The sequence below is a fragment of the Anomalospiza imberbis genome, chromosome 4 (assembly GCF_031753505.1).
Source record: "Anomalospiza imberbis isolate Cuckoo-Finch-1a 21T00152 chromosome 4, ASM3175350v1, whole genome shotgun sequence".
Lineage (NCBI taxonomy): Eukaryota > Metazoa > Chordata > Aves > Passeriformes > Viduidae > Anomalospiza > Anomalospiza imberbis.
This window is the reverse complement of record NC_089684.1, coordinates 6,138,701-6,157,955: the sequence shown is the minus strand read 5'-3', so window position 1 is coordinate 6,157,955 and position 19,255 is coordinate 6,138,701. Positions and strand designations below refer to the sequence as shown.

At 44.4% G+C, this 19,255-nt stretch overlaps 1 protein-coding gene across 2 annotated transcripts in view; it reads left to right on the top strand.

The window, feature by feature from the left end:
- The window catches only part of STOX2 (storkhead box 2), a 143,538-nt gene that overhangs the window by 25,031 nt on the left and 99,252 nt on the right, over positions 1-19,255 (top strand). The gene's annotated exons all lie outside the window — the stretch shown is intronic.

Genomic DNA, 19,255 nt, shown 5'->3' with positions numbered 1-19,255 from the left:
AGGGCACCCATGTAAAGGCTTCCCTTTCCTGCCCTACATTCCTTGATTAATTTTCCTCATTTCTTGGTGTACGTGAGTTCATCTGCTTCAAGCAGTGGGGCAGCAGAACAAAGCAGTTTTCAAAGGAAACAAAGGTCATTTATATCTGGTTTTCATTTCCTTTTTCTTCTATTTGGTAAACTGTACAATATTTAATAACAGAAGACTTGCTCATTCTTGTGTCTCAGACTCTGAATTATTAAATCTCAGAATCTCTGATTCAGATAAAGAGTAATTAGTGTGTGCAGTATCTTCCTGACACGTGCTTGAGATGTAATCAGGAACCAAGGTGCTCGTAGCAAATAGTTGTTAAAGTATACTGTAAAGTGCCATCTTACCAGGAATGGAAAGAGCTTGTAGTCAAAGGAAAAATAACCTCGTGGAAGCTGAGAGCTTTGGGAAGGTGGGATCAGGTGTATGTAGTGTTAGAGACAGTGCTCATCTGCTGGGTTTATCCTTCATTAAATTTTCAGCATAGATGCTCATAACATAGTGTCAGCAGAAACGCAGGCAAAGCTTAAGGGATTACACTGATTAATATGTGGATGTAAGTTTTGGGTTTTATTTGTTGCATTAGAGCTCAAGGAGTCATTTGGGTGCTTTGCTTGGACTCATGCCCACACCTAACCATATGGTTCAGCAGTTGATGGAATGCAGATAATAACTTCGTTTTCTTTGCTATTTAGGTTCAAACTTGTGCTAACAAGTCCCCTCCCAAGCTTTGTTCCAACCCACTAGGTGAACCTAATAGGGAAATTCATGTCTCCATGCCTCAGTTTCCCCATATAGCAAACAGCAATAATAGTAATAATACACTGCCTCTCTTTTAATGTGTTTGGAGTGTATGGATGAAAAGCACCAAATACGAGCTTGCTATTTAATTATTTGGCCTACTACTTGTACTCAGTTTGTCTGACCATGCAGAGGAACACCCATGTTTGGGAAACTTGGATTTCCAATATCTATCTGGGCAGTGCTGCCAGCCCGCCCAGTTGGGATGTGACCTACAGCATGGCAAATACAACTGGCATTAGTCAGCTGGCCACTTCAAAAGGTGAGGAGGAGAAGGGAATGACAACTTGCAGGGAGAAACCATGCTTCAAACCTGAATAAAGGAACCTTTTTCTCTTCTGACCAGGGAGCCTGGATATACAGGCAGTGCCACTTCCTAGGTAATTTTAAGCTGTATTCATATTTCAAAAGAGAAGTGAGTCAAACCAGCTAATCCATGTAAGCTGTTGTCATAGGTATGTGGTGAAATACACATCTGTCAGCCCTGAGCAGTTGCTGTGTGGGTCTGGGTCAAAGCATATTAGTGCCCCTGTTTCCCTGGGTGGTATGGGAAGCAAGGTCACAGGGTGTGGGAATACCAATTTCTCTTTCCCTAGCAAATTAGTGGTGAATGACTTTTCAGATCTGGGGTCTTAAGGCACACTCTGTGAGCGTGGATAGCGTGTTGTTACTGCTTTTTACAGGATTAAACTTATCCCAGGAGGAATCTGCTTTGGAGTAGACTTGAAAATTTGGAGGCAAGCTAAACCAGCCCTAGAGGGCTGTGCGCTGGCCAGAGGTGTCCTGACCTTCTGAGAACAGGTATAAATATATAGATAGACATGCAATAGCTAATATATCTGCAATATTGATACCTATTTTAAATCTTCCAGTTTAAAAGGAAAATGTTTAAACCTTGAAAATAAATCAGTAGTTTAGAAAATAGTGTAATATGAAGCAATTGTACTAAGAATTGTATTGTGCGATAGCATTACACTCATTCTACCAAGCCTATAGGCAAAGGCTTATGCCTTGGATTTGAAGAGTATCCAGTGTGTCCTGGTCTCACTGTAGAAACCACATGTAGGAGGAGACAGTTTCAAAATGCAAGACTTGCTGTCATTAGTTGTTCCTCAGTCTCCTGACTCTAAGGCTGCTCCACCTGAAAGTGGCCGGCAGTCACTTTAAGGGTTGTTGGAGCTGATCTTCAAAGTCATGGGATTTTTATAATGTTTTTAAGGAGCAACCTGACTGCAGAGTCACATGTTACTCCATGAAAATTCTGGGGAGATAAAAGTGGTCCAAAAGTTTTGCACAGATACAAATATAAGCACAAAGGTGAAATGAATATTTTAGTATAAGTGGTTCTTAGTGCCCCTGAATTTACAAGCAAATAAATATTTGATTTCATAGCCCTTACCCAGTTTCTGCCAATAGCAATATCTTCCAGTAACAAAGTTATGGCCTCCAGATAGAATGGAGAATGCAGATTTCTCTTTTAAGCAGCTGAAATATAGATTTTTTTTATGCGATCTAAAAAAAGTCTGACTAATGGAGCATACCAGCTGTCTGTGAGCTAGTTTCAGCCCAGCTATTTTCCTGTGTAGTGTGACCTACCTGACATATTATTTGCTTTCCCCTTCTGCTTATTTATTCTTTTCTAGTTTCATTGCTGTTTCTCCTGTTTCATGGAGATGATGCTAATGATATATTTTCTGTGTAAGCCACCATCTTTTCTCCTTCTGCTCCATAGAACTGTTGTCTCTTCCATTGACTGCCACAGCTTTTATGTGAAATGGAAGTTACTAAATGTAAATGGTATCTCAACAACAATTAAAAGTTTAAGTAGATATAATGAAATTGGCTTAGCTGTAAAAGAGCAAGATGGAAGTGACACTGCATTTTGTTTTATGCCATAAGCAATTGCTTTTTTATCTGAATGGCCTGAATAACTTAGATCTAGATTCTGCATGTGGTCTGCAGGTACTAGGTTTTGAGAATTATTTGTGCACCAAGTAGTTCATGATGATCACGAAGTTTTTGTAGGAATGGTGTTAGAACATCTCGCACTAACTTTTTCAAGCACCTAGCCTACATACTGTGATTTTCTTTTTCACAGTTATGCCTAAACCCCAATCCCAGAACTTCTTTTTAAATACTGCCTAAATATTTTCTTGGTGTGCAAGCTGTCTTACTAATTTCAACTGAAGTCACTGTAGCATTAAATCACAGTGCAAAAAGCCAGAAATATGCAGGATCCCGGCCACAAGTTGTACATGATGAGGGAGGAAAACCCTGCACCATCCCACACTTAAAGTTTCCCATTCAGAAGCCCTCAGTTTAATACCTGATGTCCTCATCTGTGTTATGTGGGAGACAGTTCACATGCCAAGAACTGGAGCAACTCGCTCTGGTCTATGATTTTGACATTGAAAAGAAAACATCATTTCTGGTTCCTCTGCATACGTTTCTCCCAGTGAAGCGAGTCTGGTGGCAGCTCTGTGCCTTGCTGTGGTCTAGACCAGATTAGTCTTGGCAAATGCTTCCCACTGGTGTTAGCAATGATGAAGGTGAGCATGTAAGCCAGGCTTACTGATTTCTGCTCTCATTAGTCATGTCACTCAGGTTTTTACTGTTGACCTCAGGAGTTCTCCTTTCTCATCCCTGCCAGCCACCTCCACCTCATGGGAGAGGTATGTTGGGGAAGTTGTAAAACAGTAGGATAGAGGCAGTCTAGGCATGTACTAATTTTTAATTTCTTCCCCCTGCTTAATACCTTTTCCAATATTTTCCAAAGGTCAGGAACTGCAGAATGCTTGCTGTCAAGCTTGCACTTGCTTTGCTGCTTTTGAAATCTGAGATGATTTTGCCTTTTTTCCAGACTTTCCGAATGACTGCAGGTCTTGGAGGTTTGATGCTTCACATTACTGAATAACTTACTGAAGTAGTAACTTGTGCTGTATTAATCCTGACTTTTGGTCATGATTATGCAGCCTTGTTTCAATATCTGCTCTATTTCTGGAGGTCAGGAGGCAGCTTTGGTCCTTCTCTGGTAGGAAATGTCTCACATGGCTCTTGGTGATGCTGTTGGGGGCTTGGTGTGGCCATCTTGGTGTTCCTCTACAAGGGAGAGAGAGTGAGGAGGTAAGAATTTGCCTTTTAGCATTTTTAATGGTTTGGAGCTGAGTGAGCACAGCCCAAGCTCTACGCCTTTTCAAGTCCTGAGATCCTGGGAATGCTGCTGTGGTTACACACTGAGAGTCCTATGGCATCATGGCAAATACCATAGTCTCTGTGAAATGCATGCAATAATGTTTGCAGCTTCTGCATGCTCCAATCATGACAGCTCTGGCAAGCTCTATGATAGCTGCTAGCTGCAAGTAGGTCTTGTAACTTGTGGGAAGAAAATCAAATGCCACTGTGAAAATCTTTTGTAAACCTTCCTGTGTGTCCTTAGCTTGGCTGTGCCTGGCCTGCTCTGAAATTCTAGAGCAGAAAAACGCATTGAGTTGTTGAGGATGCTAGAAGGAGAGTGTCATGCTAACCCAGGTGTTTCTGTGTTTGGGGCTGCCTGGGGCAGCTTTTCTGTAGCCCGTCACATGGAGGAGCCACCTCTGAGCGGGCTCAGCAAGCTGATTTTGCCAAAGTGTCATTTTGCTGATTTCCATGTGAGCCCTCCTTGGTGGCAGCAGCAGGAAGGCCATCCCTGGCAGATTGCTTGCAGTGGGGATGGGGTCTGCAGAAATCCAAACTGGGAGTGTGATGGGGTAAAAGCATCTGCCATGAGAATGGATCTGGAGCACAGACTTTGCACAGATCCCTGTGGGTAGTGCTATGACCGTGACCCTTAAACACTGCTGTTTCCCTGCTCTTGGGTGTCATTACCTACCAGGAAACAGGTGGAAAAATTGTCCAGGAAAGAAAGACCAGGCTTTTGCCGTAGACAATTTGGGTTTTGGCAGCTGGGGTGAGAAGGCCAGTTTCCATTGAGCATCTGTTTCAATGTGAAAAATGGCAGGAAATCTGTTTTTTCAATCCTTTTGACACTTGTCTATGCATTGACTCAAATGCCCCAAATATTTCACAGCTGAGATAATATCAATAACAAAAGAATGCTTAATTTCAATGTTGCAAATTTCTGAAGCAACTTTTTTTTTTTAATTGCCTCCATCCAGAACAAGCATTGCAAAACCAGCACTATGTGTAGCCCTGCATCATGTGAAGTGATAGCTAGAGAAGCCTCATCCCCTGTTCTCTAGCCTTTGCCTTTGTTATCTGCTCCCCTGTTTGGATTTGGGCATCCCTTATATTTCCCCATAACAAATCTTTCCAGTTCCCTTAATCACAGGAGTGATGCAAGGGAGTTGAAGGATAGTTAGTGGCAGTCCTCTTCCACTCCTCTTCTCTCCCTGAAACTTGTGCCTGCTTAAACGTGCTTTGCCTAATGGCAGATGGGCAAGACTGTGTTCCTGTGGAGTCAGGAGTAAGAGGAGCATCAGAAAACTCCTGTGTTATGAAGACTGGTGGAACTTCTTGGGTTCTGTTCTCTACTTGTAGATCAGGACAATTTCAGTGTCCTAGTGTTTTTGTTCATTGATTAAAATGAAAAGGTGGAGTGTGCAGCTTTGAGCCCTGTGTCATTTTATGTATGGGAGAATAAAGTGGGCCCCTGGAGAGCAGGAAGCAGAACACTGGTCACAGACTGCTTTGCTCCCATCCCTAGAAATAGCTTGTTGTGTATTTTTTACCTCTACTACCGTGGTAGAGTCCCTAGCTGCAAGCCTGTGCATGTGTGAGCTGAGCAGAATGGTGGATGTCACGCTGCTTGTCTCTGTCCCCAAGTAGCACCAGCTTCCCTCTGCCTTCATGACCTCCTACGTGAAAGTCCTGGGCCCAGCTAACCCCAGCAAACCAGTTTGGTTTTCCATCACGAATTACTATGAAATCCTGATGCAATACAATACAAAGGGGCACACAGCTTTTTTTTTTTTTCTTCAATTCTGGACAGAATTTTTCTTCTTAAGTGTTGAAAACCTGCAAATATAACTTAAATTAAAAAAATATTAAAAGCAATTTTAGCTACTTAAAATGTGTGAAACCTTCACATTTTCAAAATGCACAGTGTACAGCACAGGTGCACTTCCATTGTCAAACCTTTTTTATAGTGACGAGGTCAGAGCACTCCTACAGTTTCCAGCAGGGCTGCACCTTTCAGTCCACATTTTTCCACCCCATTTTTTTTAGCTGTTTGAACTGCCCTGGAGCAGAGATGACAACCTTTAAAATGACAGCATGACAGAAATACTCCATAAGTGAACAATCTAGGATTAAAAAAAGAAAATTATTTTTCCCTCCTTGACTGACTGCAAAAACAGCTGGAACGAAAAGAATCCAGCTTCATGTTTGGAGAAGTCTTTGGGTATTTCATCAAATAATTGTGGCAGCTAAGATTTTTAGCTGGCTGTAGGGCCCTTTGCTTTTCCTGTGTTCCTGCTAGTCAGTCTGTTTTAACTTCAGTATTTATGGCATGAACTGAAAGAAGAGGCTGATGGCAGAGCCCTCTTGCAGAGGCTGTGGGTGCTTGCTGGGCCTTCCAGTGCCACAACCTCCTCTTCATCCTCCATCACCAAGGTGCCTGGCAATGTGGTGATCTGTGTGGCTTGCAAATGAGAGGCCACTCCTCTCCAAAGAATGAGCTCAGGAACACCAGCTGTATTAATTTATTTTCATTGTCATTATTAGGAAAATGACCCAACCCCAAACCCTCTGTTGTCAGGATTTTCTTTAAATAGCCAGTTCTGGAAACAGGAAATTCCTTTACCTCTGGAAACAGGAAACAGATCTGACTATTGCATACTAGTTTTAAATCTTCCAATTATCCCCTGCTGCCCATCACCTCTGACTTTCTGCTACTCAGCAAAATTCACTATTTATTTTTGATAAGCTAGTGTCTGGGGATGTTGTGCCAGACTCAACCATGGAGTAAATCAATGTATTTTATTTTAAAGCTGGCAGGGCTGGTGCTTTCTGTGTCCATCATATCCATTATATGTATGAACACAAGTAGTTTTGTTCCCTGTAGTTTGATACAGAGGTGTACAATCTATTGACTAAATAAAATTAGAAGGAAGAAAATAAGAATTGGCATCACAGAAGTCAGTGAAGACCAAGGTTTTTTATTTTTTTTAAGGTTAATCAAAGCCTGCTGACAAGAAAGGGCATACCAGTGGAAATTGAATACTCTTAAAGATTCAAAGCCAGAAGTGACTTAAAGATATCTTCTAATCCATTTCCTTGCCCCTGAGAAGGCTAGATGTTTATCTTCAAAACCTCCAATGAGGGTGACTTCACAACCATCAACAAATTCTATGTTAGGCCTTTTACTCTCCATGTTTTCATGATACCCTCCAAAATATTTAGGTGTATAGTAAGGTTTTGCTCTTCTTTGTGTTGTAGAACAATCGCTGACCATCCTTTTCAGTCATCTGTCTTCAGGTCTCTATATTCTCAGGATGTATTTACCACCTGTGTAACCTCTTAAGCATCTGAGCTTTCCCCTATAAATCATGATTCCAAATGTTTTTTTGGCTCTTGTTGCTTGCTTCTCGGACTCTAGGCCAAATGTGCCTGCCTTTTGTTTGGAAGAGTTATTTCCCAGATTTGACAAGTCTCCATCTGAAGCCTCACAGCTGATAGCAGAAAGAAATAGCTGCCTTTTGAACGGTGCCTATGATACCCTCCAGCTCTGTGCTTTGGGGGTCCTTGCAGAAGCTGTGTGACATTGATGCCTGACTCGTTTCCAAACCCATTTATAACTTTGGTGGCACTGCTGCCTCTCTCTTTATTCCACTTTTGTTTGTGTGGAGTCCTTCTTTCTGAGCAGAGCACAGAGCTATTAACTGTTCTGGGAATGTGTTGGCTCTTAAATAATCACAAATGGAGGCACTGCTCCAAGTTTTGGTTTGGAGTAGCTGTTTTTTCTGCTTCCAGACCTTGATGTAGCTCCAGAGAACTAAAGGTGTTTACGGATGCATTATGAATTGGCACCCTGGTTGCCAGCCCTTTGTAGCCAGGTCCCAGCTCTGGCTGGGTGCTGTGACACCTCTTGTGCTGTGAACATGATTGTGCAGGTGAGAGTGTCTCCATTGATCTGTCGTGTTTGTGTTCAGATTGTCTCCCTGTCATGGGGCACTGGGTCATTCTTAAAGCATTTTGTAGCCTCTTGCACACAGGATGAGATTAATCTTTGCTGCTCCAGCCCTGCTTCTGCCCTTGACACTGAATTCATTACCTCCTGGCTGTTCCCTCCAACGCTGGCAAGGCATCCGTGCCTCACAGCCTCTTCCCAAAGCACTCCAAGAAGTGCAGAGCTGCAGGGGTGACAGGGGATCAGCAAGTTGTATCTGCTGTCCAGCCTGTGTGATGTTGGGCTGTAGAGATCTCTGGAATCAGAACAGAGGAGGGCTCCCTGCAGCTCACACTTGCAGACCCAGGACACAACATTAGTATCCATATCATGCACTCCCTGTTTAGAGCCATACTTGATCCTTAGCTGACTTCCTCTGCAAGTGTCTCAGAGACAGAGAGGTAGTGGTTAACACCAGTTTAGAAATGACCTGCTGCCAATAGATGCAGCTATTGATCTCTGTACACCATCCTGGGTAGCCAAGCAGGAAGTACCTAACCTGGGGAAGTCGAACCTTAGGAAGCACGCACCCTAAACTTTAATTCACTTCTGGTCCATGCTTTAAACATCACATCTCTGCCAGGCACCACGCACTGCACTGCTCAGCCCTGCAGTTCCACCCAATCCCTGCCACTGGTCTGGTCCAGGACTCAGTGGTTTTGATCTTAACTTCATTAGCTCTCAGCAAAGGATAGCTGCTCTTGGCAAAGGATCCTAAAACAGTCGACACATTAGTAATGAATTAAAACAGACCTGAAATAACTCTTTGTTTTAATTCCAGCATAGCGTGTTGAAGCAGTTCAAGTATGTTTTGGCATGCTGAGTAGCAATGGAGATTTTTTTTTGTGTTGGTTAGTTCGAAAAATAATGACTGAGTGCAGCTGAAACAATAAAGACATGTCTTCCAGATCAACTGTAGTTCTCAAGAGTCTGCACTGTTCACTGACTGTTTTGGCACCTTCTTGGTCTAAATAAGTGTGATGGTTTTACCTTTGAAATATAACTAATGGTGGAAAAAAAGTGATTAGCCTGTAGTTGGAGAGAAGCTTCCAGGTGATGTCCCAAGAAATGTATGGGAAACGAACAAGAAATAACTTTTTTTTTTTTCTCATCCAAAAGAGTAGTGATATTAATTTTTGTCTTTGTCGAGTTTCTCTGGAGCCTGTCATGGTGTGTTACAGAGTTTACCTGAGGTCAGCGGGAGCCTTGCTGGTGATCTCATCATATCCCCATGCAGCTCTGTCATGGTGACAGCTCATCTTTCCAGCTCACTTGGGGAGGAGGTTGGAAATCCTGATTCTGATGCAGAGGAGTGGAATAGCCAGCTAACTAGTCCGGTTGGGTGGTTTTGGTGTCAGCTTCCCGGATTTTAAAAAGGCAGCTGAATCTATTTTATTTGGTGTCCCTGAGCTGGGATGCTGTGTTTGTGCCAGCATTTAGGTGGCAGCTCTTGACAGTGTCAACTCAAATATGTGTACAAATGTCATTTTCTGTAGAGGCTGGGTTTCCTACTTATGCAGCAGTGACTTGCCAGGGCCTCTGTATGTACAAGAGCTGGGCTTGCTCTGACTGGCACTTCTAGCAGCTCTGCCCAAGGATGTGGCTTGTGGCTGTAGCAGAGGAAGACTGCTGCGACAGTAATCTCCCAGGCTGGCCAGATACACCTCCTGTGCTTTCTTCACCTGAGAGTTCTATTCAGAGCTCATAATATTTAATTATTGCTGTTCCCATCAACATATACAAAGGTCCTAATAATTCTTTTGGTGTTCCCAAGTGCTGGGGCACTGACTACAGTCTCTGGGACTGCAACGTGTTATTTTCTAATATGACCTTCCTGCAAATAATTTACCTGCAACACATGATCATTATAGTCCTGTTGGTGTGTGAATCAGAAGACTCCTTTGGTATAAAGCATGCTAGCATTTTGGAGCATAACTTCTCTTGAAGGCATTAAGTTTTCAAGGAGTTAAGTATGTTCATGTGTATTTCACAGAGAGCTAAGTGAAAAATGGTAAGTAGGTTCCCTCTGCTGCCTTGATGGAGGGTTGCTTTTATTTTTTTTTTAAACATAGATGGCCTCTGCTGCCTGCCTTTCCTTTGAATAAATGCATAGCTGGTAGGTTTATTGCCTTTTTGTTGGAGAGCTATTGAAATTTGGACCCATGGCTTCAAACATGTATTTTAAGCATTTTTGTTACTTTCTATAAAATATGAGTGGCACATTGTATGAAACAGTCAAATGGCTGGGCTTCTGATTGCCAGAGGCCTGAAGCATGTGCTCTGGAAGAAGAGACTGAGGGACAGGGGTTTGTTCAGCCCTGAGGAGATGGCTTTGGAGGAGACCTTACTACAGCCCGCCCCTATCTATGGGAAAGTTGATGAAAAGATGTAGCCAGCTCCAAGGAACAAGGATTGCAAACTTGAGTGGGATTTTCTGAGAAAATATTAAGGTAAGACTATATCCATGAGGAAAACTCTGCATTGATAACTTGCCTAAAGAGAATCTAGGAGCTTTGTTCTCAGAGGTTTTCAAGGCCCGGGTAAACCAAGCCCTGTGCAATATTACATGAAGTCAGGGTTGGCCCTACTTTGAGCAGGAAGCTGCAGACTTCCCAGGGTCCCTTTCCACCTGAACAGTCTTATTTAGTGACATTATCCGTAAATATAGGGCTTGGAAGTGAGTGGAATGCAGTGGGGCCTGGACCTGCGTTCCCTTTGGTATTCCACTTCTAAGTGGGGTTAAAAAAGTGACTCTAATGCGATTGTGCTGACCTTGGTGTTAGTGGGAAATTGTGTCACTGCAAATGTTTCCATGAACATTTCACTTCTGCCTAAGTGCATCCCCATGGGGGAACACTGGCTGGGTCAGTGGGGTGTTTATCTGTGATACAGCAAATACAGCCCTGAAGTCATCTGAGCCTTCAACCTCGCTGTTATCCCCCTTTTCCAAATTATTGGCTGAATGTTGATATACTGTATGAGTTGACCCAGTTAATGCTGCAAATCCAGGAAACGGGAAGAAAAATGAGATTCAAGTTATCGGGCCTGTCTGTAGCTTGCTCACCCCAAGCGTGCTGGCCGTCCAGTTGTTGAGGTGCCTCTTCCAGAGGTCGGGGGCTTGGCCATCCGTAGCTGGGGCTGGCAAACCCTTAGCAAGCACCAAAGCTGGTGTCCGGCGGGCGCGGCGCTGACGGCAGCGGCGTGGCTGACAGCCGCGGGTCCCTTGGCATCCTCGCCAGCACCGCCTGGTTCTGCTGCCGCGCTTTCACCAGCTCCGGCAGCCGACTCCGGGAAGCGAAGCCCACGGGGTGTGCGGGTGGGAGGGGTACCCAGCGGACGCGTTGCCCGCACGGTGCGTGCGGACGAGGTGCGTGGCTCAGGAGCGCCCGGCGGGAGCCGCTAGAGGCCCCTCCAGGCGCGGCGATGGCGCGGCCGCGCCGCCAGCGCCGGCCCCCGGCCCTGCCGCGGCGCCGGGGAAGGGACCCGCAGCCTCTTTAAGGTAAAGATGGTCTCAGCAGAAGGGAAGAGGGGAGGTGATTCTGCCCCTCTACCCCGTTTCCGTGAGACCTCCACCTGGAGTGCTGCATCCAGCTCTGGGATCTGCAGCACAGTAGAGCCGCGGGCGTGTTGGAGCGGGTCCGGAGGACGGCCGTAAAAATGACTGGAGAGCTGGAGCACTTCCGTGGTGACAGGCTGAGAGAGTTGGGGTTGTTCAGCCTGGAGAGCAGAAGGCTCTGAGGAGATCTTTGAGCAGCCTTCCAGTACCTAAAAGAGGCTTATAAGAATTACAGAATAAGCTGAGTTAGAAGGGACCCAGAAGGATCATCGAGTCCAACTCCTGGCCCTGGACAGAACCATTGAGTCACACCATGTGCCGGAGAATATTGTTCAAAGCTTTCTTGAGCTCTGTCAGGCTTGGTGCCGTGACTACTTCCCAATACTCTGTGGATGAAAAACCTTTTTTCTAATACCTAACCTAAGAAAGATGGGGACAGACTTTTTAGCAGGGCATTTGTAGATAGCATAAGCGTTGGTTATGGTTATGGTGGTTATGATCCTTGTGGTATGGTTTTCAACTAAAAGAGGCATTTAGGCTGGATACAAGGAAATTTTTATGAGGGTGGTGAGGTACTGGAACAGGTTGCCCAGAAAGGAAGTAGAACATTCTGGGAACATTCAAAGTCAGGCTGGTTGGTGCTCTGAGCAACACGATCCAGTTGAAGATGTCACTGTGCATGGCAGGGATTTGGACCTTTAGAGGTCTCTTCCAACCCAAAGCAGTCTATGATTCTGAGAAAAGAGAGGCAATGCATTGTGGCCCTCTATTTTTGTGGGATCTTTGGCAGCAGTGGATCCCGAGACAAACCCCTTAGGAGGTGAGCTGAGCTGAAGCAGTCAATGGGTACAAGTCTGTCCCAGCAGTGGACCGAGGCAGAGTCCTTTTCAAACCTGATCTGTGGCTCAGCCTCCACAGATCCCATGTTTTGCACCAATTTCTGCAAGCACCCATCTTTCTGCTCACACATGTGAGATTGCAGAATTGTGAAGTTGAAAGTATTACCTCTGCCTTTTCAGCTCTGGATTATTTTATTCTGCCTCCGCTTGTCATGTTCTCTGGGAAATCTGTGCCACTTCAGGTCACTGGTATTTACTTATTCCCTATTTTCCTTTTTGTCCTGCCTCTCTTCTTAGTCATGAGGGGTTTAAGACAGAATTTACTGGTGGTCCGAAGACTTCAGCTACATAAATTCATCATATGGATTGTGTTTGGCCATTGCAAAGTATGTTTGACAGTACTAAGGTAAGAGGCTAAATGCCTTGGTGATTTATAGTCCACTTAGGGCACAAACGTAATTCTTCATTTACCTCATCAAAACAAAGTTCAGCATTAATGAGGGTAGTTCATCACAGCTTAGCTGCCCTGATGAAGTTTGAAGCTCAGGGATCTCAGATGGGCTCTGAGAAGGGTGCAGAGAGCAGAGCCTGAGTGCTTGGTGTGTTGTCAAGCAAGGTATTGCTGGGTGCTTGACCTCTCCTTGCAGCCTGCTCCATTTGGCCTTGCAGTAATTGAAAGGGAAGAGAAGTATGGTTTTTTTTGTAACATGAATAGTCCTGGATATATTTTTACAATTTTTGGGTACTATTCTGCTAAGTGTAGTGTGCATTGTCTATATAATAGCAAGCATTATGCACTTAAAATCTGTCCTAAGTTGTTTTGCCAGTGTAGGGTAACCAAACAGCATTGAGGTACTCCTTCATATTCAGAAGCTTTATTGAATTTTTGGCAAACACTTCTGTGAAAATGGTATGTATGTAGTCACTTAAAAACAAGTGATACGTGATCAACTGATATAAAGCATGTTTTACACTGATGTTCCTTTTCTACATCTCCAAATGATATCAGTATTTATTTATTAATTTATTTATTTATTTTGTTTAGAGGCATGCCAAATCAGCCTTTTCAGTATAGAGGCATTATTTTTATAACCTTAAGTACAACAGACTGGGAATGTAGTTCTGAGCTAAAACTTGAGCTCCCAACTTTCTGCCTTGCAGTCAGATTTTGTATTTGCATTTTTAAGCTTGTGAAAACCCGGGAGTTAAAAGTTGTGCAAAAAGTGCTTCAGCATGTTTCAATAACACCTGAGCTGCAATGCCTGTCTACACAGCTCACCCCATCTGCCTGTCTCTTCCCCTTTGCTTTTTTTCTTCTTTATATTGTTTAGGTTTGACCTAAACAACAGGCCTTCTGCAATTTTAAAGTGTAGATTTACAGTACAGAAAGACAGGGGAAATGCTTCAAAGGTGAGAAGAATGGTGAAAGGGGGAAAAACCCTTTGTGATCCATAACTTTTAAGGGATAAATGGGAGATACGTTTCTATTAGCTCTACCTCATGAAGATTTTAACACACCATTTCCCATCTTCTTATCATGGGAAGTCTAGGAGAAAATTTGACCTGCTCATTCATCAACCCATCAGCAGTAACCTGGTTGTTTCTTTCACAATCCCAGCTGCTCAGTCTACAGCAGATGGCTTGCCTTTCCTCAACCTTCTTTGCTCTTTTTCCATTTTTTAGGGGTCAACTTCTGTTTCCACCATATCTCTTCCTTCAAAGCTGCTTTTCACAGAGCTGTCTGTCCTCATTCTGCATCTTGTCCTGCTCTGCAGCTCTCTTGGATGTGCAGCGCTCTATGGCTTGTTCTGCGCGTATCCCACGGTCGTGCATCTTGTTCCTGGGAGGGGGAATGGCCACCAGGCTCCAGTAAGCAACCTGAAGGAGTCCAACCAACACACAACCTTTTACCAACCCGCGGGTGAGCGTGCAGTGTCAAGCCAAGACAGTAGGAATGAAGGGCAGGAGTGTGATGAAGGCAGCCAGGTCAGCGGTAAGGACTGCCAGGTTCCTGCAGCGGAGCTGCCTCCTTACCCTCAGGTGTGGTCTCATCCTGGGATGTGGCACTGATGCCTGTGTGAACCTCTGGAGGCTTGTCTTGGCTACTGTGTAGTGGGCTGAAACATAAATGTGCAAAGGGGAAGAAAGAAGACATTTTGAAAAGTTTCTCATTGATTACATGGCAGCAAGTCAGAGCAGACTTGGCCTGGGGCTCAGGCCTGATATTCCAATAGTCTTTACTTTTTAAAGCACTAGAATAACAAACAGCAAAGTGTGCAAGGGAGAACATGACAATCTCCTCTCCCTTTCCATCTTTCTCTCTGTCTGTGCTTTTCTTTGGTCCTGGGAATGTTCCTCTTTGACCAAAGAGGGTATAAATTATGGGATTTACTTCTGAGCAGCTCATGAATAGCCTGGGGCAAGTCATTCCTAGAAGGTGCTTTCCTCTTCTTAAATGGGTCATTAACGTTTGCAGCTAAATACCGAAGCAGGGAGAGGAGAGAAACAAATGGGGAAATAGTTTCCTGAAAGGAGGAAGAAAGAGCTCTTATTCATATTCACTCACCAGAATATTCTTAGATGTGCGTGGGAACAAAGCCTAACAAAAACAGGGAGATAGAGAGAGGCAAGCCAGGTGACAGTGATGTGCCTGGGACAGTCCTGGGGGAGTTTGAGCCATGTCATCCTTAGGCAGAGACCTGGTAGTTCTTCCTGAAGGAGGTTTCTTCTTTATTTCCGATCTTGGTCCCCTTCTTCCAGTACAGGAAACTGTAGGGAAGGGGAGGTGTTTATGGAGAAATTCATCAGTTTTGGTTGCTGCTGTGTGAGTGTTAGTTGTGCTGTTGTTACTCTGGTGCAAGGAGCTCAAGGGAGGCATTGCAAAGCAAAGCTGATCTCCGTTTGCTCTCCTGGAGATCCCAAAGTGTTCATCTGCCTCAGTGTGCTCTTCCAGGGTGGCAGGATTGTGCCAGTGAAGCAGGGGCAGTTCTTGTCAAAGTGATGGGGAAAATGTGTCTCTCAGAGACCTGAAGAAGCACTCTACACAAGGACTTTGTGTAGCCTGTGGGGAGGAGAGAAAAGTGCTGAGGGAACTGGTTTAAGGTTTGAGGCAGGTTAGGAGAACAGCAGAGGTTTAGAGCTTGCTGCCTCTCTCTGTTCCCTACTGTCAGATCACTTGACTCTAGTCAGATTTCATTACTCTGGATAGGTAATTAGCAGCCACTCTTACTCAGTAATTAAGGGAGTGTGTGATTATAGTGCTGAGGTGGGGGGAAAGTTGTGCCTGCAAAGTCCAGCTGGCAATTTTGCTTTCATTTGTGTGCAGTACCCAGGGGTACAAGGTCCTCCTATCCCTGTAGATCTTCCCGTGTAGATTCCCATGGCTGCAGCTGTAGGAGGTATTGCTATAGACTGCTTGGATGTAGGTTTGGCTTTTTTTTTGCCGCTGGCCATCTGAAATGAAAGAGTGATAAAATAGATTTTAAAGGATGATGTGCAAGACAAGCAGTTTGTGGAAACTGTGGAAATGCTGGCATTGCTCTGCATGGTTGGCAAGGCTAAGGGGGGTGGGAAAGGTTGTGCTGAACTTCTGTGGTAAGAGAACATGAGCAGTTTGATGGTCATCTCTCCAAACTTTCATAAAATACTAAATCTTGAGCTATAGTGGCAGCATCAGGATTTAAATGCCGTGTCTATTATGCTGTAGCTAAAAGGAGACCAAGTGTCTTAATGTGTAGCAAGGTTTTGCACCTGCTTAATCAAATTATCCTTCTTTGCCATATTTCACTCCTGTAGATGCTTCTAATAGGTGCTGATGGATCTACTGTGGCATAAGAAAATTACATTTGTGTTGCCTGTTACATTAATTTCCCAGATAAAATGAGGCTACCAGGATGACCCATCTGACTCCTGTGATAAATCTCTAAAGAACAAAATTGAGTACTGCTGTTATGATTAGTGTATTAAAAGTATTAGGTTTGTTGTCTTAGCTGTGCTGTGTTTTCTCATGTTCTCTCTTGTGCTGATTGCTAGTGACAGGCTTTGGCAGGAGCTAGCCTAGGCAGTCCTTCCTGTGATGGGAACCAGATGGATGGTTTTGCTCTGGCTGCCCCTCCCACTGAGCACCAGGAATGGGAGAAGGGGGAGCCCTTTTGTGGGGGGACCTTTGTAGAAAACTCAGTGAGTGGCAGAGTGGCAGAGAACCAGTTCTTGTCTATCCACTACTTCTCTTCCCTTGAGGCTCCTAGTTTTGCAACTTCTAACCTCACCCTTGGCTTCAACGTCTTGGCTTTCAGGCAATTGTGCTGTGTGTTACATTTTCATTACTGGTAAAATTGATGGAAAATCGCATTTTATTATGTGAAAAATGCAGTGTTCTTTACTGTCAAAGCTCCATTCAGCTGGAAAAAAATCTATGTGAGGCACTCTTTTATATTTCATGTATTTTGTGCATTGGGTGGAATGAAAAAATAATGAAAGGCTGTATTTTGTCAACTTTTGCATCTGTCTGACTGGCAGCACTGACTGATTTGTTTTTTAAATGTATTTATTTCTTGCAGTAAGCACTATTATTCTCCACCCTTTCACCATAAATGCAAATAATATGTGGAATGTGCAAGTAATATGGGAAAAAGAGAGATGCAAATTATTCAGTCCCTCCAGGTAGGTCTGAGAAGAAGCTGGAAATGTGACTGCAGCGTGAAAACGTGCTGTCTTTATACCAGCTGCAGCAATGATAACAGGGCTGCTGTCTGTGTTACAGGTTTCTGTGGACAAATCTGTTGTGTATTTTTTAATTTGTTTTTTCTTCTTCTTTTTTTTTTCCCTTTCCTCTCCTACTGTCAAACTTTAAATGGGATCTGGGCACTCTGAATATCTGAAGTATATCACTCCGTCCATAAACCCTTCTGCCCCATGTGGGACCACTGCTGCTCAGGTGTGGTGAGCCCAAACTGCTGAGGCTCTTGGGCTGAGCACTGGGAAGGAGCTAGAAAACCTTGGTGTTAGGGAGGACAGGTGGATGCTGCTCCTGAGATCCAGGCTGGAATACCTTTTGGCATGAATCAAGCTTCCCCTCAGGGGAGAAATGTGGCTTCCCTTCTTGCCTAGCCATGTGCCAGCTGTGTTGGTAAGTGGGCATGAGTCAGATGGAAGGGAGCCAGACTGATTGGCATTGTGAGGTGCTGAAGCTCTTGGGATGTCATTGCAGCAGGAATAGGTTTTGTTCCTGCCTTGCAATTGCCCCTAACCATGCTCCTGCCCAGGAGAAGTTGCGCCTCTCTGCACTGCTGTGCAGTGGGGATGTGACCCTGGGTGAATCAGCCAAGCTCTTGAGCACTGTCTGAGGCAGTAACTGGGGGAGGACAGGGAGATGCAGCTGACAGACCCATCCTGCCAGCAGCTGGGGTGTTCTCCATGGATCAGGCACACCTGTGTTTCAAGATCTCCCGGCAAACTTAAAACAGTGTTTTCTTTTATTACAGCTTTTTTTAAAGTCAGAATTGTTTGCCTACTTAGATCACTGTAATTGCAATTTCAAGTGAAGAGCCTGTGAAAAGAGGTGTCAGGGTGTTCCTTCTCAGCATTGTTTCATTGTTGCCATGTGTAAAATTCACTCCCAATTCCAGTAAAGATTTTAATGTGACAACAAATTTTCAGTTATTCTAAATATTAAAAAAGGTGATATCTTTATTCTTGCTAGTTCCATATAGATTTTTGAATCAGTGCAAAACCAAAAACAAGTAAACTCTACAGTAAAAGCTTACAGATAAAGTGGTAGAAGTAAAAGCTTATGGAAAGATCTAGAAATCCTTCTTTATAACTCAGACGTTGTTTATTTCTGCACTTTTTGACTCCCAACCCTGTATGTCTTAGGAGCTCTTCAGTGTGAATCATTAGGAGAACCCTGGTCTGGAGACCTTCCTGGCTGGAGGAGGGTACCTTGCTGTGCTTTTGTAGTTAATTTGCTCCAAAATCCTTCTGAGAGTGCTGAGCTTGTGAGGACTTGCTGGCTGGAGAGTCAATGGTCAGCAATGCATTTGTTTGAGTGCAGTCAAACAGAAGAGGATTCCAGAAGCTCCTTCTCAGAGCAGTGCCAGCTGTGAGATCAGACAAGGTTGTTCAAGGCTTGATCCAGGTCAGGTGAGACTGGGAAGTCTCCAGAGATCTGGCTAGCACATCTCTGTTGGGCAACCTCTTCCAGGAAACTCTTGATATTCTGCTGTTTGCTACCACGTGGCACTTTGAGTGGTCAGAGGTAAGTATGTGGCACTGTTCTCTCTGTAGATGGTATTCCTGAGACTCTTTGTTTAGGAGGCATTGTAAGTAATGACCCCACAAGTCTAGGACACTTCTACATGGTGCTCCCTGCCATGAAGAGGTGGGTGCAAGGGATGAGGACCTGCTTTGTCCTTTTTTGGGGTAGGTATGGGGCAAGCAAAGCCATCCTGCTGATCCAGGTGGCAAAAACCAGTCCAACCCCTTCTATTGCTGGCTTTCCTTGACCTTTTTGCCCCAGCCACATGTAAATGATGCAGTAGGAATGGTGGTGCAGTAGGAATGGTGGTGCTCCTGGGCTGTCCTCCTTTCTCCCCAGTAGGTGATGCATCTGTCCTGGCTGAAATAGTCTGCCCTGGACTGGCAGCCTGGTAGCTGCCACTGCAGTTAATAGCAGGGCCGAAAATTGGTGTCCAGTGCTGGCAGAAATAATGCTCTCTATTTGTGTTCAGACACAGGGCTGGGACATGGGGATATTGTAGCACCTCACTCAGGGCCTGAGATCCCCAGTGTAAGCCTTGAGAGAGATGGGCACCTCCTGCAGCTTCAGCTGGGGATAGAAAACCAAGCCTCACTGGCAGGATGGAA